At 39.7% G+C, this 8,291-nt stretch overlaps 1 non-coding gene across 1 annotated transcript; it reads right to left on the bottom strand.

The window, feature by feature from the left end:
- Window positions 1–5,873: 5,873 nt before the first annotated feature.
- On the bottom strand, window positions 5,874–6,003 carry LOC115871091. The gene has a single exon (XR_004047078.1). It is a non-coding gene; the product is annotated as a small nucleolar RNA SNORA31 (small nucleolar RNA).
- Window positions 6,004–8,291: the final 2,288 nt, after the last annotated feature.

Here is an 8,291-nt window from a genome sequence, read left to right as displayed (position 1 = left end):
TCTCTCCGCATTGCATCAATCTTCAGAAGATCTGTGGGTGGTGATGGCTGTCTGTCATTTGCTTCCAAAACAAACTAAACTCACTGGGTTTTGAAGCCGAGGCAGGAAGACTAGGACACAGGGCAATGCCGGGGAGCAAATGGCAGCGGCAGGAGCTGGCTCCTTGAAGCATTTTAAAAACACCAACACACAGGAAATTGTTAGAGACAATTCACTGATCATAAGTAAACTACCTTGTTCAATCAGGGCATATCCACCGCTAATATTTCCTAATGATAACATCATTAATGAAGTGCATGGCCGCCTGTCTGTGAGATCTAAAGTAGAAGTTTGAGAAACTTGTTTTTTCCTTCTAAATCATGACCTTTTTAACATGTACCTCCAGGGGCACCCAGAAATCAAGTGGGAGTAAATGCATAGATTTCCCACTTTTATTAGCTATTGCGTCCTCATCAGCCAATGCATATGGTATGCAAATATTCTTAGCAACCATTTGCTTTCATCCATATATCTACAAATGGAATCAATTTGGTAGCAAAGTGACTTATTTTACCAAATGAAACTAGAAATCAAGAAAATTTGCTCTAGTATGCCATACAAAATTTGAAACAACAACAAAACGAACAACCTAAACAAACATTAAACTGATTTTTGCACAGTACTTGTATTTTGTTTACTACATTTTTTTCCCTGTTTGGAAGGAAGATATATGGAAATTTTGTGAGTCTGTGGCCTGGGACCTAAAATAATTCAGACTGAGACTGGATGCTTTTTAAACTTAGTTCTTTATCTGTTTGTGCTAAAAGCCTCCAAGGTAGACCGCAATTCTTTGTATTTTGTCATTTTAGCCATAAACAATGAACTCTGTAGCAGATCTGGGTTCTCCCATATGCTCCGTAGGCTGTCCATTTTTCCTTGTACCAATGCCTCTGTCTATACTCCAGGACTTGGGCCTTCTGAGACTGACAGTTTCCCCAGCCCACTGTACTGCCAAACTGGCTCCACTCTTGGCCTACAATGCCCTTTTGCTCTTCACTTGCTTAACACTGACTGACGGGGCCTTCAAAATCTACCTTCAATACCATTGCTTCCAAGAATTTTGCCTTCATCATTTGTCTCCCCCACCCCCTGCCTTGCTCTCTCCTGAGTGTTTGCATAGCACTCTGTGGTAACCTGTGTCTAAGGATGGGTGTTCTAGAGAAACACAACCAGTGACACTCATATATGTATAAGAAAGAAATGTATAGCAAGAAAGGAATTTGTATGAAGAAACTGACCCATACAACTACAGCACAGGCAAGCCTAATGTGACTCAAGTCTGTAGCTCAAAATCGGAGGGCCTTCCGCACTCAAGCAGCTGCTGGAGTGATGAACTAGGAAAATGGAGCAGGAGCAGGAAGACCGCAGACTGGTGGAGCAGAGACAAGTGGATCCAAGGCAGGGAATATGGCAGGATACAAACAGCTCCCAAAGGTCAACGGGCTGCATGGTGGCTGCCCGTCCCAAACCCAGGAAGCCAGGTACAGGATGCAGACCAACAAGAAGAGGATGAGACTGAGCCCATTCTTTACACCATCTCTTAAAGGTATCAAAAGGACCCCTCAGACTGTGACCTGATTGGAAGGTTGGATTTCATCCACATTTTCCCATAAGTACAGCCAAATTGACACAAAACGTAAACATCACAGCCTATATCAACAATGTTTGTTTTACTTATCTCCTTTCCCAACCAGACTGAGAACTTTTTGATGACAAACCGTCTTACCAATTTTCTTATTTCTTGTCCTTAGAGTGACCACCCCAAACCCATTGCTATTGAGGTGAGTCCAACTCACATGGACCTTATAAGACAGTGTAGCACTGAACCTTTGGGCTGTAATCTTTCCAAGAGCAGAAAGCTTCATCTTTCTCCCATGGAGCAGCTGGTGAGTTTGAACTTCTAACATTGTGCTTAGCAGCCCAATGGGTAACTCACTGAGCTCCTAAAGTGTGACTCCTGTGATGGGGTGGTACAAAATAGAGTTGTTAAGTGAATGACTCCAGGCAGATATTCAAGGTCTACTAAAAGAGCTAATGCTGGCTGCTCTTTCAACATGCCCTTAAATGCGGATGGATCAAACACAATAAAAATCCCTTCTTGCTCACTCATAGTTTAAGGCAGTGTTTTTGGCGAACAGTGCCTTCAATTCTCCATGGGATCAATCAGTAACTGAGGTTGACAGAGGTTCTGTCATTGTAGACATGTCTTCCAAGGACTGTCGTCACTTCAGTCCTAGTTGGCCCGGAGCACTCTGAGGATCGCACACATGGCACTTTCACACACATTTCTCAGGCTACAACTGTGGCTCCAGGGACACAGGCCTTGTCTAGGGTTATCTGATATACAGACACACAAGTGACTGACTCTCTGATGGTTCATTTTATGTGTCAACTTGGCTAGATTATCAAATGAAAATATTTACATGTGATCAGCATTTAAATTTGTTGCCTTTAAGTAAAGCAAACTACCCTCATTATGTGAGTGTGACTTAGCCACTCAGTTGAAGGCCTTATGAGCACAAACTCAGGTCTCTGAGGGAGAAAGATTCTGCCTCAAAAGCGTAAATTGAGACGCTGCCAGAATTTCCAGCCTGTTGTTTGACCAAGTGATTTCAAACATAAGGCTGCTAGAGTGCCCAAATCTGTTCCTGACTTAAGAGCTTTGGACTTGCCAACCCCAGTACCTCACAATTGTGTAAATCAATTCCTTAAAGCCTCTCTCTCTCAACACACACACACACACACACACACACACACACAATTGGTTCTCTATCTTTGAAGAATTTTAAGACATTTTTTTTTCATACTGGTTCAACCACTAATTCTATTTCTATAAAACTACAAAATCGATAGTTTCTGGATGTTTCAGTTTACCTCTTTAGTTGGGTTTACGAATGTTTATCTTTTGATTTGTTATGAAACACATTCCCAACACAACAATCCTAACCAGAGATACTTTCTTTGCCTAAGCACTGCTATAGACTTGGCATACTTACTAATGAAGATCAAACACTACAGCCTTTCAGATGGATTATAACCCAATGTAAAGAAGACAAAAATCCTCGCAACTGGACCAATAGAAAATATTTTGATAAACTGAGGAAAGACTGAAGTTGTCAAGGGTTTCATTTTACTTGAATGCATGATTGATAGTCATGGATGAAACAGTTAAGAAACCAAAGGACATACTGTGTTGCTCAAATGTCCTACACAAGATCTCTTTAAAGAGTTGAAGATCAAATATTTCATTTTGGGGATTAAGGTGTGCTTTGAGTATGAAGGCTATCCTATTTTCCATGGCCTCATATGTGAAAGCTGGGCAATGAGTAAGGAAGACATGAGAAGAACGGATGTATTTGACTCTACTGTGCCTAATAAAAACGATTTCTGCCGCATGGTTTCCTGTTCTATTTTGGATTCTATTGTTCGGTTTATGAGTGTGTGTGCGATTGTGTGAAATGCAAAGAGAAAAATTCATTCCTCCTACAAAGTTACTGAATTTCTGTTAGATTTCAGGCAACACAGTCAGTGCTTAAGATATAAAATAAGTTGGACATAGTATCTACTTTCTGGCATCCTAGTGGCATAACGGTTTGGTGTTGGCCTGCTAATTGCAAAGCCAGCAGTTGAAACCTACCAGTTACTCCTCAGGAGAAAGATGAGGCTTTCTGGTCCTTAAAGAGTTACCATTTCAGAAACACCCAGAAGCAGTTCTACCCTGTCCTACAGGGTTGCTATGAGTCAGCATTGACTAGTTGGCCATGAGTCAATATTTATATATCTCTCAAAACACAAACAAAATAACTCACTGCCATCAAATCGATTCTGATCCTATGTTACCTGATAGAACTGCTCCTGTCTGCTTCCAAGACTGTAATTGTTACGTGAGTAGAAAGCCTCATCCTTTTCCTGAAGAATGGTTTGTGGTTTTGAACTGATGGCCTTGTGGTTAGTAGCCCAACTCGTAACCCACTGTGCTGCCATGGCTTGCTCCTATTTGCCAAGTAACATACAAATAAGTAGAAAATTATGAAAGCCGTGTTGGGGGGTATTCATCCCTTTTTCTGTTATTCATTTTCAACATGTTCTTTGAGTCCCTTTCACTTCTATTTTTTCCAAAACTGAACACTAAAATGTCAAAAGTGAAATTAGATTTTTTATTAATATCCTATCTGGAAGAGCTTTCTTTTTCATTTATATTGATATCAGCAAACTAGATTTAAGGTGATTAGATCACAAATATTTTTATTTTTTTAATATTTTTTGGGGAAAGGAAACATTTAATGAGTCACTTTAGAAGCCTAAAATGTTAGATAATTAGAAAATATAATAATTACATTTACATATTTACAGTATTTTAAAATAATTTTGAGAAATTCTGAAATATATTATCTTTCCTTTCACTTAATCTGAAAATAATTACAAAGAAATTTCACTTTTATTCATTTTTAGTACCTTTGGTTTAATTACATAGATATCATTCTTTTAGAAAATTTCTCTCTCTCTCCGTATATATATAATAGAGTGGTCTAGGTAGACACAAATAAACTAAAACTTGTTGCAAAAAAAGTTTTGGGAATGAATGAGTAACATTTTTCCCTAATGGATTTGAAAAATATGAATTCAAATAACATAATATAAAACAGAACAGTGCATGAAATGTTACTTAAATATTTTAGATGTTTTTACTTTGTCTCAGCATTAAGATTGCAAACTTGTTGAGGGTTAAAATCAGTATTTTATTTCCACTTTCAATTCTTCCATCACAACAGTATTTCATAATTAATTACTGATAAAGTTATATATTGTCTTATGCAATTTGTGCTGCAAACAATTTTTATTTGTAAGTTCCTGCCCATATTTGTTGGCGTTTATAAGTTAGTAGCACGACAGTTGAGGAAAGGTCAACAGCTTGAACCCACCAGTGGCTTTGACAGAAAGAGATGCGGCAGTCGACTTCCATGAAGATTTTCAGCCCTAGAAACCCTGGGGGGCAGTTCTAATCTGTCTGTTAAGGTCCTTATGAGGCAAAATAAAATACACTGAAATTGTTTTTTTGCTATATTGTTATAGGAATTCCAAGTTGTGATTTAGAAAGTCTCATCAATTTTGAGTTTAAATTATCACAGAAGATTCTCAGATAAACTGAAAAAAAAAGTGATGCTTTGCAAAATTAGCTCTCACATTATTAGGTGCATCACTTAAAGTAAAATTCAAGACTCACGAAAATGGAGAAAATGAAAAGAGAGTCTTTGGAAAAAGCTATGAGTCAGAAGTTCCAAACCTCATCAAATACTTAAACAAAACAAAACAAAAAGACAAAGAAAGAAACCAGATGCACACTTGGGGCTCATCTATGGAAAGTATTATATAGGTTTTTGTGACTTCAACGAAAGCACCAGAGTAATAAAATGACTATTACATTTCAGTAGGATTCACAGTAAAATTGAGCCATCACACGACTGCTTATTATAGATCATATAGGACAAGTACTTTTCACTTGAAAGCCATCAAAGCCATTGCGCATTTGGAGCCATCTCTCGGATTTTATGCTGTCTTGTGCTATTGAGTTGAGTCTGACTGGGTGCCCCCATGTAGCAGAGAGGTGAACTGTTTCCTAGAGTTCTCTTGGCTGAAATCTGCATGACTGCGACCCACCAGATCTCGTGTCCACGGGGCCACTGGGTAGGTCTTCACCAGTTTTTGCTGACCTCCCTCTTGACATTACCTTCCCCTTCACCTAAGCTAGTATGTGCCTACCGCTCGGTACTTACTTCCTCTTTCCCCCTCCCATGGACATTTAAATATACATTTGGCTGGATTTTGTTCATTTTTACTGTATCCCCCTATTCAATCTTGGCTGCCACAAGCAGATGGGCAGAAAGCTCGAGGAAACGTTTGTCTTGCTATCTGTAGTAAAAACCATAAAAGCAGACAGTGACTGCTCCAGGTCTGTCAAATAGATGCTTTGCCTTTTCCTAATTGCATCGAGATGTCTAACCACCAGATTACCCTAACAGGCCCCATGTATCTTTGTCGCTGGTCCCCTCCTCTGACTCCTAGTTGCCAGCAACGCTGGTCTGCTTTCTGTTATTTCAACGTTGCCAATGATAGAATTTCTTATAAACGAAGTTATGTGGTGTCTTAGTTATCCAGTTATCTAGTGATGCTATAACAAAGAGGCCACAGTGGGTGCTTTTAACAGCAAATGTATGTTCTCCTCTGGGAGGCTAGAAAGCCTCAGTCAGGGTGCTGGCTCTAGGAAATAGCTTTCTCCCCGTGTCAGTTCTAGAGGAAGGTCTTTTCTGAGTGATTGCTCCTGGACAATCTTCTTGTGACTTAAAATGTCTTTCTTTCCCCATATCCACTTCCTTCCTTGATTGTTTAATCATTCTTACATCTCAAAAGGGATGTAATCATCCTTACATCTCAAGACATATGCTACAAGAATCCTGCTTCATTAACATAACTCAGAAAACTCATAACCAAATTCGATTATAATCACAGGATTATAACCTACAGTGATCCCTCAAATAATAATACCTAATTAACTAAAATTCAATGCACTGTAGTAAACCTACTGGAATTCTCCCTAGCCATATAATTTAACCTACTATCTTATCACTGACCTTTTAACATCCACTCATAGTCACATACATTCTCAAACACATTAAGATGTTCAGCAACAGTTATTTACTGCCTCTCTCTTTTCCCAGGCCTGTACACTAACTAAAACCTAGCTTCCACCATACTAGATCTCCTCAGACTGAGAGATCCCTTCCTAAGAACTCATCATCAAATTAAAAACTCAGCTTCCAGATTGCCTCTAGCCAAAAGGGCATATTTACCATAAATTCCATTTCTTTTCATTCCCAATTTTGTTAGCAACTGGCATCATTTTACTTATCTAGCACTTTCGAGTAATTTCAATAACAATAAAAACATTGAAAAATAAAGACCGCCCAGCCATAACTATTATTTGACTCTCATAAATGTACAATGAAGGCCTACAGAATCCTCAGGAATGTACCCAACTTCCTCACCACATGACACATATTTGGGGGACACAACTCAATCCCTAACTGTATGCAAAAGCACCACCCTTCCTCCGTTGTCAATACCGTGTTCATGATTTCCTTTTAATGCCTCCTGAGGGTCGCTAGGCATTGGAATCAACTCGATGGCAGTGAATGTTTCTTGAGGAGCACCGTTAGGGTTCTTTTTGGGGGGCAACATTCTGTTGCCAACACCATGTGTGTGTTCTCTAAGATGATCCTTTCTTTGTAGCACTCCTTACCCCATCAGCATTGGTTTTGCTAAAGGTGTAGTATAGCACCAATGAAACACACATCATTCCTCTAGTTCCTGAATGCTTCCTCCCCACCCCACTACCATGACCCAGTTCTGCCTTACAAATCCGGCTAGACCGGAGAACACACATTGGTACAGATAAGAGTTCTCCACACTTGGAATTCAGCACAGATAAAACCTTCAGGAACAGTAGTGGGAGTAGCGATATCATAAGGGTAGGGGGATGGCTGGGGAGGGGGAAGGGGGGGAGAATGGGGGAATCCATCACAAGTTTGGATATATAGCCCTCCCCACCAAGGGGATGAATTTCAGAAATGTGGGTGGAGGGAGACAACGGACAGTGTGAGATGCGAAATAATAACAATATATAATTGATCAAGGATTCACAAGGATGGGAGGGTGGGGGAGGGAGGAAAAAAAGAGGAGCTTATGCTAAGAGATCAAGTAGAAACTGTTTTGGAAATGATGACGGCAACATATGTACAAATATGCTTGATACGATGGATATATGGAATGTTATAAGAGCTGTAAGAGCCCCCAATACAATGATTAAACACACACACACACACACACAGAATTCATTTTGCTTTTTTAAATGTTACCAACACTCTTTTCAAGGCAATCTAGGTTTTTAGTATCAATCATCTTAAAACTCTTTCAGCCTCTACCCATTACCCTATTTCAATTCCACATTTGCACACAGCATTACCACTGGAGACAAAATTCTGCTTTACTTATCTAGTGCTACTGTAACAGAAATACCAAACATGAGTGGCTTTAACAAACAGAAGTTTATTTTCTCACAGTTTAGGGGCTAGAGGCCGAATTGTGGCTTTCTCTCTCCGTTAGCTCTGAGGAAGGGCCTCTCTGAGATAGTTATCCATTGTGAGGACCGGCAGAGGTGGGTGACTTTGCATCCTCCATCAGGCGCACGCCAGCAG

Source organism: Echinops telfairi, unplaced genomic scaffold (genome assembly GCF_000313985.2).
Source record: "Echinops telfairi isolate 266 unplaced genomic scaffold, ASM31398v2 ScPeMD7_3533;HRSCAF=4204_0, whole genome shotgun sequence".
Classification (NCBI taxonomy): domain Eukaryota; kingdom Metazoa; phylum Chordata; class Mammalia; order Afrosoricida; family Tenrecidae; genus Echinops; species Echinops telfairi.
The sequence above is the reverse complement of the archived record's forward strand: the minus strand, read 5'-3'. Positions and strand labels throughout refer to the sequence as shown.